This window comes from Osmerus eperlanus, chromosome 11 (genome assembly GCF_963692335.1).
Source record: "Osmerus eperlanus chromosome 11, fOsmEpe2.1, whole genome shotgun sequence".
Taxonomy (NCBI): domain Eukaryota; kingdom Metazoa; phylum Chordata; class Actinopteri; order Osmeriformes; family Osmeridae; genus Osmerus; species Osmerus eperlanus.
Window position 1 is genome coordinate 185,493 of NC_085028.1, and position 21,295 is coordinate 206,787.

The window sequence follows — 21,295 nt, forward strand, 5'->3', positions numbered from 1 at the left end:
TACCTCTAGCAGAATATTAGTTTAGCAGCTCGTTAACTTCTGGGAGATAGCTAGGCTAACTATAGCTTTACTGCAAGGCAGCTGCAGAAACGCCACAAGCAAAGAGGCCAGGTGATAACTATTTACTAATTTTACTTTGTGATATGACACACAATTGTGATGTGTAATGTACAATATAAGCTGATATTATTAAGGAAGTACATCTACTTTCGGAAACAGTAGTCTACTATTTCACTGAAGTATTACCATCATGACATTAGCCTGTGTTGCCCGGGCAACACATACTACAGTGGTCTATGATGTAGCGTTATCTGTTTTCAATCGTTAAAATAAACATTCCTCACATATACATTTTCGTTGTAGGGTTTATTCTGACATTAGTAAACGATTTGTTGGTGAAAAAACCATTACCTGTGGTTTCAAACCAGTGTAGCTCACTGCAACGCTGTAGCTTACGTGAGACACACTACAAAAACATCTAGCTATCTAGATGTTTCCTAACTGTAGGAAGTCAAACGGCGACAGAACATGTTCGGCACTCCCCTTACTTAAATCAAAAGTCTATCTAACTACTAACCTGAACTTCATTGCCACAGCCTAAACGTTGTCAATCTGTTCATGAAAATAATTAATTTCAGTTTAAACCGTACAACGGAACGTTAAATCAAATTCAACCAACGCAATCGCTACCAAGACGAACACAGCAGTAGTCTAGTACTGTGCCGTAGTAGTACAATTTACCGGGGAAGCTTCTCCACACAGGGCTATATCGCATTTTGCGTTGTTACTGACAATGATCGCTACCAGTGAGCTTTTTATGAATGAGCGATTTTCCACTAAATAAATGTCAAGCTTATTTACGTTTTTGGGGGCATATTTTCAGTTAGCAGATGGTACTGTTTGGATCACGATTCCATCTTCTACTGCCGGTAACGTCGTACAATAATCTTCAAAGGGGGTTCTTTATTGATGAATGAATGCAATATGAGTAGGCTAAATTCCTTAAAATATCACGAGAAGGGAAAAACTTAAAATGACGTTTAAGTCATAGAGATTAGGTCAATTTTTACACCGGTCTGCCCAATTTATTCGTTTTGTTTCAACGATGAGGCTGCCTCTTGCAGGGGAAATGAGAAGACATCTATTTAATTCTACACTTCACTCGTATTTTCAGTTGTAAATGAGCAGCAAAAAAAAAAAATGCTTTTAAATCTATGTCATCTTTATAAATAATAAGTATGCATTTTTATATAAAATATACAGAAATATCAGTTGTAAAAATGTCATTCAAAAACGGACCCCTGTGCAACCGACGCAAGCAAGCACACCCTACAATTTCCCCAGAAATTGTACCCTCTCTAGTTGGGTGTGCTCAAGCCTTCGGCGAGAGCACAACCTTTGTTCTCTCACATATATATTATTATTATTTTTATTTCTTTTTGCCCCCCTAAAACTCAGTCAATATTTGGCCTACATAGACAACGTAGGTGTCAAAAGTTTCGTCTTGGTAGCGATTGAGTTGCTTGTATTGGGATTTACGTTCCGTTGCACGGTTTAAGTAGAAATTACGTTTTTGTGTCGAAAAGTGAAGCTAACGGTGGCTAACTTGCTAACCACAGTCAATGACGCTACTTACGTCACTAACGTCACGAAAACTCGCGTGACTACCTCTAGCAGAATATTAGTTTAGCAGCTCGTTAACTTCTGGGAGATAGCTAGGCTAACTATAGCTTTACTGCAAGGCAGCTGCAGAAACGCCACAAGCAAAGAGGCCAGGTGATAACTATTTACTAATTTTACTTTGTGATATGACACACAATTGTGATGTGTAATGTACAATATAAGCTGATATTATTAAGGAAGTACATCTACTTTCGGAAACAGTAGTCTACTATTTCACTGAAGTATTACCATCATGACATTAGCCTGTGTTGCCCGGGCAACACATACTACAGTGGTCTATGATGTAGCGTTATCTGTTTTCAATCGTTAAAATAAACATTCCTCACATATACATTTTCGTTGTAGGGTTTATTCTGACATTAGTAAACGATTTGTTGGTGAAAAAACCATTACCTGTGGTTTCAAACCAGTGTAGCTCACTGCAACGCTGTAGCTTACGTGAGACACACTACAAAAACATCTAGCTATCTAGATGTTTCCTAACTGTAGGAAGTCAAACGGCGACAGAACATGTTCGGCACTCCCCTTACTTAAATCAAAAGTCTATCTAACTACTAACCTGAACTTCATTGCCACAGCCTAAACGTTGTCAATCTGTTCATGAAAATAATTAATTTCAGTTTAAACCGTACAACGGAACGTTAAATCAAATTCAACCAACGCAATCGCTACCAAGACGAACACAGCAGTAGTCTAGTACTGTGCCGTAGTAGTACAATTTACCGGGGAAGCTTCTCCACACAGGGCTATATCGCATTTTGCGTTGTTACTGACAATGATCGCTACCAGTGAGCTTTTTATGAATGAGCGATTTTCCACTAAATAAATGTCAAGCTTATTTACGTTTTTGGGGGCATATTTTCAGTTAGCAGATGGTACTGTTTGGATCACGATTCCATCTTCTACTGCCGGTAACGTCGTACAATAATCTTCAAAGGGGGTTCTTTATTGATGAATGAATGCAATATGAGTAGGCTAAATTCCTTAAAATATCACGAGAAGGGAAAAACTTAAAATGACGTTTAAGTCATAGAGATTAGGTCAATTTTTACACCGGTCTGCCCAATTTATTCGTTTTGTTTCAACGATGAGGCTGCCTCTTGCAGGGGAAATGAGAAGACATCTATTTAATTCTACACTTCACTCGTATTTTCAGTTGTAAATGAGCAGCAAAAAAAAAAAATGCTTTTAAATCTATGTCATCTTTATAAATAATAAGTATGCATTTTTATATAAAATATACAGAAATATCAGTTGTAAAAATGTCATTCAAAAACGGACCCCTGTGCAACCGACGCAAGCAAGCACACCCTACAATTTCCCCAGAAATTGTACCCTCTCTAGTTGGGTGTGCTCAAGCCTTCGGCGAGAGCACAACCTTTGTTCTCTCACATATATATTATTATTATTTTTATTTCTTTTTGCCCCCCTAAAACTCAGTCAATATTTGGCCTACATAGACAACGTAGGTGTCAAAAGTTTCGTCTTGGTAGCGATTGAGTTGCTTGTATTGGGATTTACGTTCCGTTGCACGGTTTAAGTAGAAATTACGTTTTTGTGTCGAAAAGTGAAGCTAACGGTGGCTAACTTGCTAACCACAGTCAATGACGCTACTTACGTCACTAACGTCACGAAAACTCGCGTGACTACCTCTAGCAGAATATTAGTTTAGCAGCTCGTTAACTTCTGGGAGATAGCTAGGCTAACTATAGCTTTACTGCAAGGCAGCTGCAGAAACGCCACAAGCAAAGAGGCCAGGTGATAACTATTTACTAATTTTACTTTGTGATATGACACACAATTGTGATGTGTAATGTACAATATAAGCTGATATTATTAAGGAAGTACATCTACTTTCGGAAACAGTAGTCTACTATTTCACTGAAGTATTACCATCATGACATTAGCCTGTGTTGCCCGGGCAACACATACTACAGTGGTCTATGATGTAGCGTTATCTGTTTTCAATCGTTAAAATAAACATTCCTCACATATACATTTTCGTTGTAGGGTTTATTCTGACATTAGTAAACGATTTGTTGGTGAAAAAACCATTACCTGTGGTTTCAAACCAGTGTAGCTCACTGCAACGCTGTAGCTTACGTGAGACACACTACAAAAACATCTAGCTATCTAGATGTTTCCTAACTGTAGGAAGTCAAACGGCGACAGAACATGTTCGGCACTCCCCTTACTTAAATCAAAAGTCTATCTAACTACTAACCTGAACTTCATTGCCACAGCCTAAACGTTGTCAATCTGTTCATGAAAATAATTAATTTCAGTTTAAACCGTACAACGGAACGTTAAATCAAATTCAACCAACGCAATCGCTACCAAGACGAACACAGCAGTAGTCTAGTACTGTGCCGTAGTAGTACAATTTACCGGGGAAGCTTCTCCACACAGGGCTATATCGCATTTTGCGTTGTTACTGACAATGATCGCTACCAGTGAGCTTTTTATGAATGAGCGATTTTCCACTAAATAAATGTCAAGCTTATTTACGTTTTTGGGGGCATATTTTCAGTTAGCAGATGGTACTGTTTGGATCACGATTCCATCTTCTACTGCCGGTAACGTCGTACAATAATCTTCAAAGGGGGTTCTTTATTGATGAATGAATGCAATATGAGTAGGCTAAATTCCTTAAAATATCACGAGAAGGGAAAAACTTAAAATGACGTTTAAGTCATAGAGATTAGGTCAATTTTTACACCGGTCTGCCCAATTTATTCGTTTTGTTTCAACGATGAGGCTGCCTCTTGCAGGGGAAATGAGAAGACATCTATTTAATTCTACACTTCACTCGTATTTTCAGTTGTAAATGAGCAGCAAAAAAAAAAAATGCTTTTAAATCTATGTCATCTTTATAAATAATAAGTATGCATTTTTATATAAAATATACAGAAATATCAGTTGTAAAAATGTCATTCAAAAACGGACCCCTGTGCAACCGACGCAAGCAAGCACACCCTACAATTTCCCCAGAAATTGTACCCTCTCTAGTTGGGTGTGCTCAAGCCTTCGGCGAGAGCACAACCTTTGTTCTCTCACATATATATTATTATTATTTTTATTTCTTTTTGCCCCCCTAAAACTCAGTCAATATTTGGCCTACATAGACAACGTAGGTGTCAAAAGTTTCGTCTTGGTAGCGATTGAGTTGCTTGTATTGGGATTTACGTTCCGTTGCACGGTTTAAGTAGAAATTACGTTTTTGTGTCGAAAAGTGAAGCTAACGGTGGCTAACTTGCTAACCACAGTCAATGACGCTACTTACGTCACTAACGTCACGAAAACTCGCGTGACTACCTCTAGCAGAATATTAGTTTAGCAGCTCGTTAACTTCTGGGAGATAGCTAGGCTAACTATAGCTTTACTGCAAGGCAGCTGCAGAAACGCCACAAGCAAAGAGGCCAGGTGATAACTATTTACTAATTTTACTTTGTGATATGACACACAATTGTGATGTGTAATGTACAATATAAGCTGATATTATTAAGGAAGTACATCTACTTTCGGAAACAGTAGTCTACTATTTCACTGAAGTATTACCATCATGACATTAGCCTGTGTTGCCCGGGCAACACATACTACAGTGGTCTATGATGTAGCGTTATCTGTTTTCAATCGTTAAAATAAACATTCCTCACATATACATTTTCGTTGTAGGGTTTATTCTGACATTAGTAAACGATTTGTTGGTGAAAAAACCATTACCTGTGGTTTCAAACCAGTGTAGCTCACTGCAACGCTGTAGCTTACGTGAGACACACTACAAAAACATCTAGCTATCTAGATGTTTCCTAACTGTAGGAAGTCAAACGGCGACAGAACATGTTCGGCACTCCCCTTACTTAAATCAAAAGTCTATCTAACTACTAACCTGAACTTCATTGCCACAGCCTAAACGTTGTCAATCTGTTCATGAAAATAATTAATTTCAGTTTAAACCGTACAACGGAACGTTAAATCAAATTCAACCAACGCAATCGCTACCAAGACGAACACAGCAGTAGTCTAGTACTGTGCCGTAGTAGTACAATTTACCGGGGAAGCTTCTCCACACAGGGCTATATCGCATTTTGCGTTGTTACTGACAATGATCGCTACCAGTGAGCTTTTTATGAATGAGCGATTTTCCACTAAATAAATGTCAAGCTTATTTACGTTTTTGGGGGCATATTTTCAGTTAGCAGATGGTACTGTTTGGATCACGATTCCATCTTCTACTGCCGGTAACGTCGTACAATAATCTTCAAAGGGGGTTCTTTATTGATGAATGAATGCAATATGAGTAGGCTAAATTCCTTAAAATATCACGAGAAGGGAAAAACTTAAAATGACGTTTAAGTCATAGAGATTAGGTCAATTTTTACACCGGTCTGCCCAATTTATTCGTTTTGTTTCAACGATGAGGCTGCCTCTTGCAGGGGAAATGAGAAGACATCTATTTAATTCTACACTTCACTCGTATTTTCAGTTGTAAATGAGCAGCAAAAAAAAAAAATGCTTTTAAATCTATGTCATCTTTATAAATAATAAGTATGCATTTTTATATAAAATATACAGAAATATCAGTTGTAAAAATGTCATTCAAAAACGGACCCCTGTGCAACCGACGCAAGCAAGCACACCCTACAATTTCCCCAGAAATTGTACCCTCTCTAGTTGGGTGTGCTCAAGCCTTCGGCGAGAGCACAACCTTTGTTCTCTCACATATATATTATTATTATTTTTATTTCTTTTTGCCCCCCTAAAACTCAGTCAATATTTGGCCTACATAGACAACGTAGGTGTCAAAAGTTTCGTCTTGGTAGCGATTGAGTTGCTTGTATTGGGATTTACGTTCCGTTGCACGGTTTAAGTAGAAATTACGTTTTTGTGTCGAAAAGTGAAGCTAACGGTGGCTAACTTGCTAACCACAGTCAATGACGCTACTTACGTCACTAACGTCACGAAAACTCGCGTGACTACCTCTAGCAGAATATTAGTTTAGCAGCTCGTTAACTTCTGGGAGATAGCTAGGCTAACTATAGCTTTACTGCAAGGCAGCTGCAGAAACGCCACAAGCAAAGAGGCCAGGTGATAACTATTTACTAATTTTACTTTGTGATATGACACACAATTGTGATGTGTAATGTACAATATAAGCTGATATTATTAAGGAAGTACATCTACTTTCGGAAACAGTAGTCTACTATTTCACTGAAGTATTACCATCATGACATTAGCCTGTGTTGCCCGGGCAACACATACTACAGTGGTCTATGATGTAGCGTTATCTGTTTTCAATCGTTAAAATAAACATTCCTCACATATACATTTTCGTTGTAGGGTTTATTCTGACATTAGTAAACGATTTGTTGGTGAAAAAACCATTACCTGTGGTTTCAAACCAGTGTAGCTCACTGCAACGCTGTAGCTTACGTGAGACACACTACAAAAACATCTAGCTATCTAGATGTTTCCTAACTGTAGGAAGTCAAACGGCGACAGAACATGTTCGGCACTCCCCTTACTTAAATCAAAAGTCTATCTAACTACTAACCTGAACTTCATTGCCACAGCCTAAACGTTGTCAATCTGTTCATGAAAATAATTAATTTCAGTTTAAACCGTACAACGGAACGTTAAATCAAATTCAACCAACGCAATCGCTACCAAGACGAACACAGCAGTAGTCTAGTACTGTGCCGTAGTAGTACAATTTACCGGGGAAGCTTCTCCACACAGGGCTATATCGCATTTTGCGTTGTTACTGACAATGATCGCTACCAGTGAGCTTTTTATGAATGAGCGATTTTCCACTAAATAAATGTCAAGCTTATTTACGTTTTTGGGGGCATATTTTCAGTTAGCAGATGGTACTGTTTGGATCACGATTCCATCTTCTACTGCCGGTAACGTCGTACAATAATCTTCAAAGGGGGTTCTTTATTGATGAATGAATGCAATATGAGTAGGCTAAATTCCTTAAAATATCACGAGAAGGGAAAAACTTAAAATGACGTTTAAGTCATAGAGATTAGGTCAATTTTTACACCGGTCTGCCCAATTTATTCGTTTTGTTTCAACGATGAGGCTGCCTCTTGCAGGGGAAATGAGAAGACATCTATTTAATTCTACACTTCACTCGTATTTTCAGTTGTAAATGAGCAGCAAAAAAAAAAAATGCTTTTAAATCTATGTCATCTTTATAAATAATAAGTATGCATTTTTATATAAAATATACAGAAATATCAGTTGTAAAAATGTCATTCAAAAACGGACCCCTGTGCAACCGACGCAAGCAAGCACACCCTACAATTTCCCCAGAAATTGTACCCTCTCTAGTTGGGTGTGCTCAAGCCTTCGGCGAGAGCACAACCTTTGTTCTCTCACATATATATTATTATTATTTTTATTTCTTTTTGCCCCCCTAAAACTCAGTCAATATTTGGCCTACATAGACAACGTAGGTGTCAAAAGTTTCGTCTTGGTAGCGATTGAGTTGCTTGTATTGGGATTTACGTTCCGTTGCACGGTTTAAGTAGAAATTACGTTTTTGTGTCGAAAAGTGAAGCTAACGGTGGCTAACTTGCTAACCACAGTCAATGACGCTACTTACGTCACTAACGTCACGAAAACTCGCGTGACTACCTCTAGCAGAATATTAGTTTAGCAGCTCGTTAACTTCTGGGAGATAGCTAGGCTAACTATAGCTTTACTGCAAGGCAGCTGCAGAAACGCCACAAGCAAAGAGGCCAGGTGATAACTATTTACTAATTTTACTTTGTGATATGACACACAATTGTGATGTGTAATGTACAATATAAGCTGATATTATTAAGGAAGTACATCTACTTTCGGAAACAGTAGTCTACTATTTCACTGAAGTATTACCATCATGACATTAGCCTGTGTTGCCCGGGCAACACATACTACAGTGGTCTATGATGTAGCGTTATCTGTTTTCAATCGTTAAAATAAACATTCCTCACATATACATTTTCGTTGTAGGGTTTATTCTGACATTAGTAAACGATTTGTTGGTGAAAAAACCATTACCTGTGGTTTCAAACCAGTGTAGCTCACTGCAACGCTGTAGCTTACGTGAGACACACTACAAAAACATCTAGCTATCTAGATGTTTCCTAACTGTAGGAAGTCAAACGGCGACAGAACATGTTCGGCACTCCCCTTACTTAAATCAAAAGTCTATCTAACTACTAACCTGAACTTCATTGCCACAGCCTAAACGTTGTCAATCTGTTCATGAAAATAATTAATTTCAGTTTAAACCGTACAACGGAACGTTAAATCAAATTCAACCAACGCAATCGCTACCAAGACGAACACAGCAGTAGTCTAGTACTGTGCCGTAGTAGTACAATTTACCGGGGAAGCTTCTCCACACAGGGCTATATCGCATTTTGCGTTGTTACTGACAATGATCGCTACCAGTGAGCTTTTTATGAATGAGCGATTTTCCACTAAATAAATGTCAAGCTTATTTACGTTTTTGGGGGCATATTTTCAGTTAGCAGATGGTACTGTTTGGATCACGATTCCATCTTCTACTGCCGGTAACGTCGTACAATAATCTTCAAAGGGGGTTCTTTATTGATGAATGAATGCAATATGAGTAGGCTAAATTCCTTAAAATATCACGAGAAGGGAAAAACTTAAAATGACGTTTAAGTCATAGAGATTAGGTCAATTTTTACACCGGTCTGCCCAATTTATTCGTTTTGTTTCAACGATGAGGCTGCCTCTTGCAGGGGAAATGAGAAGACATCTATTTAATTCTACACTTCACTCGTATTTTCAGTTGTAAATGAGCAGCAAAAAAAAAAAATGCTTTTAAATCTATGTCATCTTTATAAATAATAAGTATGCATTTTTATATAAAATATACAGAAATATCAGTTGTAAAAATGTCATTCAAAAACGGACCCCTGTGCAACCGACGCAAGCAAGCACACCCTACAATTTCCCCAGAAATTGTACCCTCTCTAGTTGGGTGTGCTCAAGCCTTCGGCGAGAGCACAACCTTTGTTCTCTCACATATATATTATTATTATTTTTATTTCTTTTTGCCCCCCTAAAACTCAGTCAATATTTGGCCTACATAGACAACGTAGGTGTCAAAAGTTTCGTCTTGGTAGCGATTGAGTTGCTTGTATTGGGATTTACGTTCCGTTGCACGGTTTAAGTAGAAATTACGTTTTTGTGTCGAAAAGTGAAGCTAACGGTGGCTAACTTGCTAACCACAGTCAATGACGCTACTTACGTCACTAACGTCACGAAAACTCGCGTGACTACCTCTAGCAGAATATTAGTTTAGCAGCTCGTTAACTTCTGGGAGATAGCTAGGCTAACTATAGCTTTACTGCAAGGCAGCTGCAGAAACGCCACAAGCAAAGAGGCCAGGTGATAACTATTTACTAATTTTACTTTGTGATATGACACACAATTGTGATGTGTAATGTACAATATAAGCTGATATTATTAAGGAAGTACATCTACTTTCGGAAACAGTAGTCTACTATTTCACTGAAGTATTACCATCATGACATTAGCCTGTGTTGCCCGGGCAACACATACTACAGTGGTCTATGATGTAGCGTTATCTGTTTTCAATCGTTAAAATAAACATTCCTCACATATACATTTTCGTTGTAGGGTTTATTCTGACATTAGTAAACGATTTGTTGGTGAAAAAACCATTACCTGTGGTTTCAAACCAGTGTAGCTCACTGCAACGCTGTAGCTTACGTGAGACACACTACAAAAACATCTAGCTATCTAGATGTTTCCTAACTGTAGGAAGTCAAACGGCGACAGAACATGTTCGGCACTCCCCTTACTTAAATCAAAAGTCTATCTAACTACTAACCTGAACTTCATTGCCACAGCCTAAACGTTGTCAATCTGTTCATGAAAATAATTAATTTCAGTTTAAACCGTACAACGGAACGTTAAATCAAATTCAACCAACGCAATCGCTACCAAGACGAACACAGCAGTAGTCTAGTACTGTGCCGTAGTAGTACAATTTACCGGGGAAGCTTCTCCACACAGGGCTATATCGCATTTTGCGTTGTTACTGACAATGATCGCTACCAGTGAGCTTTTTATGAATGAGCGATTTTCCACTAAATAAATGTCAAGCTTATTTACGTTTTTGGGGGCATATTTTCAGTTAGCAGATGGTACTGTTTGGATCACGATTCCATCTTCTACTGCCGGTAACGTCGTACAATAATCTTCAAAGGGGGTTCTTTATTGATGAATGAATGCAATATGAGTAGGCTAAATTCCTTAAAATATCACGAGAAGGGAAAAACTTAAAATGACGTTTAAGTCATAGAGATTAGGTCAATTTTTACACCGGTCTGCCCAATTTATTCGTTTTGTTTCAACGATGAGGCTGCCTCTTGCAGGGGAAATGAGAAGACATCTATTTAATTCTACACTTCACTCGTATTTTCAGTTGTAAATGAGCAGCAAAAAAAAAAAATGCTTTTAAATCTATGTCATCTTTATAAATAATAAGTATGCATTTTTATATAAAATATACAGAAATATCAGTTGTAAAAATGTCATTCAAAAACGGACCCCTGTGCAACCGACGCAAGCAAGCACACCCTACAATTTCCCCAGAAATTGTACCCTCTCTAGTTGGGTGTGCTCAAGCCTTCGGCGAGAGCACAACCTTTGTTCTCTCACATATATATTATTATTATTTTTATTTCTTTTTGCCCCCCTAAAACTCAGTCAATATTTGGCCTACATAGACAACGTAGGTGTCAAAAGTTTCGTCTTGGTAGCGATTGAGTTGCTTGTATTGGGATTTACGTTCCGTTGCACGGTTTAAGTAGAAATTACGTTTTTGTGTCGAAAAGTGAAGCTAACGGTGGCTAACTTGCTAACCACAGTCAATGACGCTACTTACGTCACTAACGTCACGAAAACTCGCGTGACTACCTCTAGCAGAATATTAGTTTAGCAGCTCGTTAACTTCTGGGAGATAGCTAGGCTAACTATAGCTTTACTGCAAGGCAGCTGCAGAAACGCCACAAGCAAAGAGGCCAGGTGATAACTATTTACTAATTTTACTTTGTGATATGACACACAATTGTGATGTGTAATGTACAATATAAGCTGATATTATTAAGGAAGTACATCTACTTTCGGAAACAGTAGTCTACTATTTCACTGAAGTATTACCATCATGACATTAGCCTGTGTTGCCCGGGCAACACATACTACAGTGGTCTATGATGTAGCGTTATCTGTTTTCAATCGTTAAAATAAACATTCCTCACATATACATTTTCGTTGTAGGGTTTATTCTGACATTAGTAAACGATTTGTTGGTGAAAAAACCATTACCTGTGGTTTCAAACCAGTGTAGCTCACTGCAACGCTGTAGCTTACGTGAGACACACTACAAAAACATCTAGCTATCTAGATGTTTCCTAACTGTAGGAAGTCAAACGGCGACAGAACATGTTCGGCACTCCCCTTACTTAAATCAAAAGTCTATCTAACTACTAACCTGAACTTCATTGCCACAGCCTAAACGTTGTCAATCTGTTCATGAAAATAATTAATTTCAGTTTAAACCGTACAACGGAACGTTAAATCAAATTCAACCAACGCAATCGCTACCAAGACGAACACAGCAGTAGTCTAGTACTGTGCCGTAGTAGTACAATTTACCGGGGAAGCTTCTCCACACAGGGCTATATCGCATTTTGCGTTGTTACTGACAATGATCGCTACCAGTGAGCTTTTTATGAATGAGCGATTTTCCACTAAATAAATGTCAAGCTTATTTACGTTTTTGGGGGCATATTTTCAGTTAGCAGATGGTACTGTTTGGATCACGATTCCATCTTCTACTGCCGGTAACGTCGTACAATAATCTTCAAAGGGGGTTCTTTATTGATGAATGAATGCAATATGAGTAGGCTAAATTCCTTAAAATATCACGAGAAGGGAAAAACTTAAAATGACGTTTAAGTCATAGAGATTAGGTCAATTTTTACACCGGTCTGCCCAATTTATTCGTTTTGTTTCAACGATGAGGCTGCCTCTTGCAGGGGAAATGAGAAGACATCTATTTAATTCTACACTTCACTCGTATTTTCAGTTGTAAATGAGCAGCAAAAAAAAAAATGCTTTTAAATCTATGTCATCTTTATAAATAATAAGTATGCATTTTTATATAAAATATACAGAAATATCAGTTGTAAAAATGTCATTCAAAAACGGACCCCTGTGCAACCGACGCAAGCAAGCACACCCTACAATTTCCCCAGAAATTGTACCCTCTCTAGTTGGGTGTGCTCAAGCCTTCGGCGAGAGCACAACCTTTGTTCTCTCACATATATATTATTATTATTTTTATTTCTTTTTGCCCCCCTAAAACTCAGTCAATATTTGGCCTACATAGACAACGTAGGTGTCAAAAGTTTCGTCTTGGTAGCGATTGAGTTGCTTGTATTGGGATTTACGTTCCGTTGCACGGTTTAAGTAGAAATTACGTTTTTGTGTCGAAAAGTGAAGCTAACGGTGGCTAACTTGCTAACCACAGTCAATGACGCTACTTACGTCACTAACGTCACGAAAACTCGCGTGACTACCTCTAGCAGAATATTAGTTTAGCAGCTCGTTAACTTCTGGGAGATAGCTAGGCTAACTATAGCTTTACTGCAAGGCAGCTGCAGAAACGCCACAAGCAAAGAGGCCAGGTGATAACTATTTACTAATTTTACTTTGTGATATGACACACAATTGTGATGTGTAATGTACAATATAAGCTGATATTATTAAGGAAGTACATCTACTTTCGGAAACAGTAGTCTACTATTTCACTGAAGTATTACCATCATGACATTAGCCTGTGTTGCCCGGGCAACACATACTACAGTGGTCTATGATGTAGCGTTATCTGTTTTCAATCGTTAAAATAAACATTCCTCACATATACATTTTCGTTGTAGGGTTTATTCTGACATTAGTAAACGATTTGTTGGTGAAAAAACCATTACCTGTGGTTTCAAACCAGTGTAGCTCACTGCAACGCTGTAGCTTACGCGAGACACACGACAAAAACATCTAACTTACACAGCTGTTTAGGAAGTCAAACGGCGACAGAACATGTTCGGCACTCCCCTTACTTAAATCAAAAGTCTATCTAACTACTAACCTGAACTTCATTGCCACAGCCTAAACGTTGTCAATCTGTTCATGAAAATAATTAATTTCAGCTTAAACCGTACAACGGAACGTTAAATCCAATTCAACCAACGCAATCGCTACCAAGACGAACACAGCAGTAGTCTACTAGTACTGTACCGTAGTAGTACAATTTGCCGGGGCAGCTTCTCCACACAGGGCTATATCGCATTTTGCGTTGTTACTGACAATGATCGCTACCAGTGAGCTTTTTATGAATGAACGATTTTCCACTAAATAAATGTCAATCTTATTTACGTTTTGGGGGGCATATTTTCAGTTAGCAGATGGTACTGTTTGAATCGCGATTCCATCTTCTACTGCCGGGTAACGTCGTAGAATAATCTTCAAAGGGGGTTCTTTATTAATGAATGAATGCAATGAGTAGGCTAAATGCCTGAAAATATCATGAGAAGGGAAAAACTTAAAATGACGTTTAAGTCATAGAGATTAGGTCAATTTTTACACCGGTCTGCCAAATTTATTCGTTTTGTTTCAACGATGAGACTGCCTCTTGCAGGGGAAATGAGAAGACATCTATTTCATTCTACACTTCACTCGTATTTTCAGTTTTAAATGAGCAGCAAAAAAAAATGCTTTTAAATCTATTTAATCTTTATAAATAATAAGTATGCATTTTTATATAAAATATACAGAAATAACAGTTGTAAAAATGTCATTCAAAAACGGACCCCTGTGCAACCGACGCCAGCAAGCACACCCTACAATTTCCCCAGAAATTGTACCCTCTCTAGTTATTATTATTATTTTTATTTCTTTTTTCCCCCCTAAAACTCAGTCAATATTTGGCCTACATAGACAACGTAGGTGTCAAAAGTTTTGTCTTGGTAGCGATTGAGTTGCTTGTATTGGGATTTACGTTCCGTTGCACGGTTTAAGTAGAAATTACGTTTTTGTGTCGAAAAGTGAAGCTAACGGTGGCTAACTTGCTAACCACAGTCAATGACGCTACTTACGTCACTAACATCACGAAAACTCGCGTGACTACCTCTAGCAGAATATTAGTTTAGCAGCTCGTTAACTTCTGGGAGATAGTTAGGCTAACTATAGCTTTACTGCAAGGCAGGTGCAGAAACGCCACAAGCAAAGAGGCCAGGTGATAACTATTTACTAATTTTACTTTGTGATATGACACACAATTGTGATGTGTAATGTACAATATAAGCTGATATTATTAAGGAAGTACATCTACTTTCGGAAACAGTAGTCTACTATTTCACTGAAGTATTAGCATCATGACATTAGCCTGTGTTGCCCGGGCAACACATACTACAGTGGTCTATGATGTAGCGTTATCTGTTTTCAATCGTTAAAATAAACATTCCTCACATATACATTTTCGTTGTAGGGTTTATTCTGACATTAGTAAACGATTTGTTGGTGAAATTACCATTACCTGTGGTTTCAAACCAGTGTAGCACACTGCAACGCTGTAGCTTACGTGAGACACACTAAAAAACATCTAGCTTACACAACTGTAGGAAGTCAAACGGCGACAGAACATGTTCGGCACTCCCCTTACTTAAATCAAAAGTCTATCTAACTACTAACCTGAACTTCATTGCCACAGCCTAAACATTGTCAATCTGTTCATGAAAATAATTAATTTCAGCTTAACTACTCTCGAGAGGATCGCCATTGGACGAAAACCGAGGAAAGATGCAGAAGTTTCCGCCCGGTCTCGAACCCGGGACCTTTCGCGTGTTAAGCAAAAGTGATAACCGCTACACTACGGAAACTGCCAACTCCTGAAAGACAGAAGCCCAGTGCACACACAAACACGCAAGTAACAAGGAAACAGAACAAGGACACACATTTAAAATCTTGACATGGGCATTTGGGCTCATGAACTAGTTGATACTCTTCTTCATGTTTCCGCACGGTCTCGAACGGGGGACATTTCGCGTGTGAGGCGAACGTGATAACCACTACACTACGGAAACTTCTTCCTAGCCAACAACAGAATCTCACTGCACACCCACACACACACAAACAAGGACACAGAACGAGGACACGCCTTTATCATGTCAAATGGGCATTTGGGCTCATGAACCAGTTGATATGGTTCTTCAACAAGTCAGTGGGCACTGAGACGGTCTAAGGCAGTGGTTCTCAACCCTTGTCCTCAGGCCAGCATGCTTTAGATCAGTGGTTCTTAACCCTGTCCTCAGGGAACCCCTGTCCTGCATGTTTTTAGAGGTTTCTTGGCTCCAACACACCTGATTCAAATGCAAGTTCGTTACCAGGCTTCTAGAGAGCTACATAACGACCCACTTATTTGAATCGGGTGTGTTGGAGCAGGGAAACATCTCAAATATGCAGGGCAGGGCAGGTGGGACCAGGATCGCGAATGACTGGTCTGAAGGTCTCAGAAGTAACATAGGTCCTTGGCCCATGACATTCATGGTAATCTTGCTGAACGGGATTCTACCGACTGGTAGAAACAACGGAATGGCTTAAAAGGCGAATCCGCACAATTGGCACCAGGGTAGCTGACTTCCCATTTCAAAGAATGACATGTCAACTCCACTGAATCATGGGACTTCTTGGGACATTGGGACTACATGGGACATTAACTACTCTCGAGAGGATCGCCATTGGACGAAAACCGAGGAAAGATGTAGAAGTTTCCGCCCGGTCTCGAACCGGGGACCTTTCGCGTGTTAAGCGAACGTGATAACCGCTACACTACGGAAACTGCCAACTCCTGAAAGACAGAAGCCCAGTGCACACACAAACACACAAGTAACAAGGAAACAGAACAAGGACACACATTTAAAATCTTGACATGGGCATTTCGGCTCATGAACTAGTTGATACTCTTCTTCAGCAAGCTAGCAACAAATGAGATTGTCCAAAGCAACCTTTCCCAATCCTGGACCTCAGGTTTCCCTGCTCTGCATGTGTAAGACCTGATTGGACCCTTAGCAATCTCTACAGAAAACGACGGAGCATGTGGCACCAGGGTACTCCAACAAACTCGTAACTGTCGACAATGCATCAATTATTTACGAGATTGCTGATAAAAGGGGACATGTTTCCGCCCGGTCTCGAACAAGGGACCTTTCACGTGTTAAGCGAACATGATAACCGCTACACTACGGAAACTGCCAACTCCTGAAAGACAGAAGCCCAGTGCACACACAAACACGCAAGTAACAAGGAAACAGAACAAGGACACACATTTAAAATCTTGACATGGGCATTTCGGCTCATGAACTAGTTGATACTCTTCTTCAGCAAGCTAGCAACAAATGAGATTGTCCAAAGCAACCTTTCCCAATCCTGGACCTCAGGTTTTCCTGCTCTGCATGCGTTAGACCTGATTGGACCCTTACCAAGCTCTACAGAAAACGACGGAGCATGTGGCACCAGGGTACTCCAACAAACTCGTAACTGTCGACAATGCATCAATTATTTACGAGACTGCTGATAAAAGGGGTCATGTTTCCGCCCGGTCTCGAACCGGGGACCTTTCGCGTGTGAGGCGAACGTGATAACCACTACACTACGGAAACTTCATCATAACCAACAACAGAATCTCACTGCACACCCACACACACACAAACAAGGACACAGAATGAGGACACGCCGTTATCATGTCAAATGGGCATTTGGGCTCATGAACCAGTTGATATGGTTCTTCAACAAGTCAGCGGGCACTGAGACTGTCTAAGGCAGTGGTTCTCAACCCTTGTCCTCAGGCCAGCATGCTTTAGATCAGTGGTTCTTAACCCTGTCCTCAGGGAACCCCTGTCCTGCATGTTTTTAGAGGTTTCTTGGCTCCAACACACCTGATTCAAATGCATGTTCGTTACCAGGCTTCTAGAGAGCTACATAACGACCCACTTATTTGAATCGGGTGTGTTGGAGCAGGGAAACATCTCAAACATGCATGGCAGGGCAGGTGGGACCAGGATCGCGAACGACTGGTCTGAAGGTCTCAGAAGTAACAAAGGTCCTTGGCCCATGACATTCATGGTAATCTTGCTGAACGGGATTCTACCGACTGGTAGAAACAACGGAACGGCTTAAAAGGCGAATCCGCACAAGTGGCACCAGGGCAGCTGACTTCCCATTTCAAAGAATGACATGTCAACTCCACTGAATCATGGGACTTCTTGAGACATTGGGACTACATGGGACATTAACTACTCTCGAGAGGATCGTCATTGGACGAAAACCGAGGAAAGATGTAGAAGTTTCCGCCCGGTCTCGAACCGGGGACCTTTCGCGTGTTAAGCGAACGTGATAACCGCTACACTACGGAAACTGCCAACTCCTGAAAGACAGAAGCCCAGTGCACACACAAACACGCAAGTAACAAGGAAACAGAACAAGGACACACATTTAAAATCTTGACATGGGCATTTCGGCTCATGAACTAGTTGATACTCTTCTTCAGCAAGCTAGCAACAAATGAGATTGTCCAAAGCAACCTTTCCCAATCCTGGGGCCTCATTTATCAAGCGTGCGTAGAAATTGTTCTTACGTGGAGGTTTGGAATATTCCCACGAACAGTTGAAGGTGCGATTTATCAAACATTCGTACGAGCGCCGTACGCACACTTCAAGGAGATTATCCTTGATAAATTTCACCTGTTCTTAGTCTATAAACTTGCGCACGAACACAAGCATTTGCATACGAAACGCCCCATATTATCTAAATTAGTTGAATCACCACCAATAAAAAGGGAGCTAACAAGTTCAACTAGAAATTGGTAATGAAAATGGAGCAAGAAAAGAAAGGAAAGAAAAAGAATTTTTTGCAAAACGAAATTGAGTTTTTTTTTTTAGTGCAACCACAAAGTTTTATTTGGAACACTTAGCGGAGTTTTGACCAACAAAAAAAAGAATATGCTTTGGGAAAAGGTAGCGATTGCTGTTAACGCAGCATCTTCTCAGAGGCGCTCATTGGCAGATATAAAAAAAAAGTGGGGCAAAAAAGGCCGTAGCCGCACACAGGCGAGACATTGCTGCAACTGGAGGTGGACAAGTTGAGACGAGCGTTTCTCCCATGCAATTAAGAATTGCAGCAATTATTGGAGAAACATCGCTGTCTGGAATTGTGTCAGGTGGAGACAGTGACCTAGTCGCAGGTCCTACCGTGTCCAATTCACCGGTGTCTACTCGTGGTCAGGTTGAAGGTAAGTAGAATAATTTGATTTTCAACAGTGTTGTCAATATTGTGGTCACCACTTTATTTGACAGGAAATTATAATCTGCTCTGATGCAGTAATCAAATAATTCCATAAATTGCAGTGAGTGGAGACAGTTCCGGAGTCATCCTGGGAGAGGCAATTATTCCCCCCGCTGCGACCCACAGTGAGGCGCCACGCTCCCGCGCCACATCAAGCCGTGAACCAAGGGTCCTGACAGACTCAGTCCTACAAAAACAAGACGAAATCATCAATTCCATCAAAGATATAAATGAGAAATTAACTGGCATCTGCACTGCACTCAATGACATTAACAAATCCCTACAACAACTGGTTAACTGTGCCATTCAAATGTTAAATAAATGAGCTGAAGGCATGTGGGCTGTTCTCTTCTTGGGGAGGTACTTACTCGAAAACGTTGAATAATCTCCATCCTCCTTTGAACTGCCAAGGCATTTGGAGGTTGGAAAGGTGGTGCGTCTGGTATCGTTTCGTCAGGTTGGTCTTCCTGAACAAGTGGAATGCCATGCTTGATGGCCATGTTATGTAGTACACAACAGGCCATGACTATGTTGCAAGCCTTTTCCGGTGTATACTGCAAAGCACCCCCAGCAGATGACAAACAGAGCCACCGGCCTGTCAGAGTTCCTATTGTGTGCTCCACGATCGACCTTGTGCGACTGTGTGCAGCATTATAGGCTCTCTCCTGTGCCGTCACAGGATTGGTCAAAGGAGTCATCAGCCACGGTTTCAATGGATAACCTCTGTCTCCTACAGGGAAACCAATAGGTAAATAGAATACACTAATGGCAAGTACTTGATGCCTGGGCAATACATACCAATAAGCCATCCATCCTGAACAGCTCCCTCCTCTAAGCGAAGGCCAACGTTGCTGTTCTGCAAAATGAATGAGTCGTGCGTTCCCCCCGGCCATCTCATTCAACAAGTTATTTTGCGCATCCGAGATGATTTGCACATTAATTGAGTGGAAGCCTTTTCTGTTCACGTAATTGAACTCGTTCAGGGATGGTGCTTTAATTGCAATGTGGGTGCAGTCCACCGCTCCAATTGTGTTTGGGAAGCCGTCGACCGCAAAGAAGCCTTGTTTGACTTCTACCTGTTGTGCTACTGTATATGGGAAAAGTATGTACTGACGGGATCTACTGATTATTGCATTTAAAACAGCAGGCATCGTTAGGCTGATGGAGGGTTGTGAGATGCCAGACCGATCAGCAAGCTCACGCTGAAAAGTGCCCGTCGCCAAGATACCCAAGGTGGATGGCACCTGAATGTGCACTGGAATGGCATTCGTTCTCCTTGTTGGTCTTTGTAGAGTTGGTCTTAGATCCTCGCATAATTCCACTAAAATGGGTTTAGGGAAACGATATCTACTAATGAGCCACTCATTACTTTCTGCAAAGAAGTCATATCTGTCTCTGAAAATGCGCTCTCGGCGAAATGCGGCGTGTGCTAAATCTTCCAACACAGCTAGATCTGCCATCTTCTCTTAGATATTCCGTGTTAATTGACTGTCTTTTATAGTGGTCCACAAGAATATTGTAACATTACACTACATTACATCAATTCGACAATATTAACAACTCCCCTTATGGTGTTCAATTAGGCTATATCATTACAATATTTCATGATTTTTTTATTTTATTTCATGGAAATCCTTGCAAAATGCTTTCATTATTGATTTCAATCTTATAGGCCTATATAGTTCCCGTGTTCACGATGCAATTGCCTTGTTTCACCACTTGGAATTGTTCGTACTCAGCTACGCATAGTATTGACCATTCTTAGATTTACGCACACTTCCAAGAAATCTCTTGGCATGATAAATCGCTACTTTTGCGTGGATTCATTCGTACGCACGGTTTACGCACATTTTAGTGCGTACGAACGGTTGATAAATGAGGCCCCTGGACCTCAGGTTTCTCTGCTCTGCATGCGTTAGACCTGATTGGACCCTTACCAAGCTCTACAGAAAACGACGGAGCATGTGGCACCAGGGTACTCCAACAAACTCGTAACTGTCGACAATGCATCAATTATTTACGAGACTGCTGATAAAAGGGGACATGTTTCCGCCCGGTGTCGAACCGGGGACCTTTCGCGTGTGAGGCGAACGTGATAACCACTACACTACGGAAACTTCTTCCTAGCCAACAACTAGGATCTCACTGCACACCCACA

At 40.2% G+C, this 21,295-nt stretch overlaps 1 long non-coding RNA gene and 6 other non-coding genes across 7 annotated transcripts; all 7 read right to left on the reverse strand.

Moving 5' to 3' along the window:
- Positions 1 to 15,604: 15,604 nt before the first annotated feature.
- Positions 15,605 to 15,677, reverse strand: trnav-aac (transfer RNA valine (anticodon AAC)). Its single transcript has one exon. It is a non-coding gene; the product is annotated as a tRNA-Val (tRNA).
- An 886-nt stretch (positions 15,678 to 16,563) lies between these two features.
- On the reverse strand, positions 16,564 to 16,636 carry trnav-aac (transfer RNA valine (anticodon AAC)). The gene has a single exon. It is a non-coding gene; the product is annotated as a tRNA-Val (tRNA).
- A 337-nt stretch (positions 16,637 to 16,973) lies between these two features.
- trnav-aac (transfer RNA valine (anticodon AAC)) lies at positions 16,974 to 17,046 on the reverse strand. Its single transcript has one exon. It is a non-coding gene; the product is annotated as a tRNA-Val (tRNA).
- Positions 17,047 to 17,383: 337 nt separating this feature from the next.
- Positions 17,384 to 17,456, reverse strand: trnav-cac (transfer RNA valine (anticodon CAC)). Its single transcript has one exon. It is a non-coding gene; the product is annotated as a tRNA-Val (tRNA).
- A 682-nt stretch (positions 17,457 to 18,138) lies between these two features.
- trnav-aac (transfer RNA valine (anticodon AAC)) lies at positions 18,139 to 18,211 on the reverse strand. The gene has a single exon. It is a non-coding gene; the product is annotated as a tRNA-Val (tRNA).
- A 903-nt stretch (positions 18,212 to 19,114) lies between these two features.
- Positions 19,115 to 19,690, reverse strand: LOC134028730 (uncharacterized). Its single transcript, XR_009931571.1, has 2 exons — positions 19,506 to 19,690; positions 19,115 to 19,324 (listed from the first exon to the last, which is right to left on the reverse strand). It is a non-coding gene; the product is annotated as an uncharacterized LOC134028730 (long non-coding RNA).
- A 1,491-nt stretch (positions 19,691 to 21,181) lies between these two features.
- Positions 21,182 to 21,254, reverse strand: trnav-cac (transfer RNA valine (anticodon CAC)). Its single transcript has one exon. It is a non-coding gene; the product is annotated as a tRNA-Val (tRNA).
- Between the last annotated feature and the right edge of the window lie 41 nt (positions 21,255 to 21,295).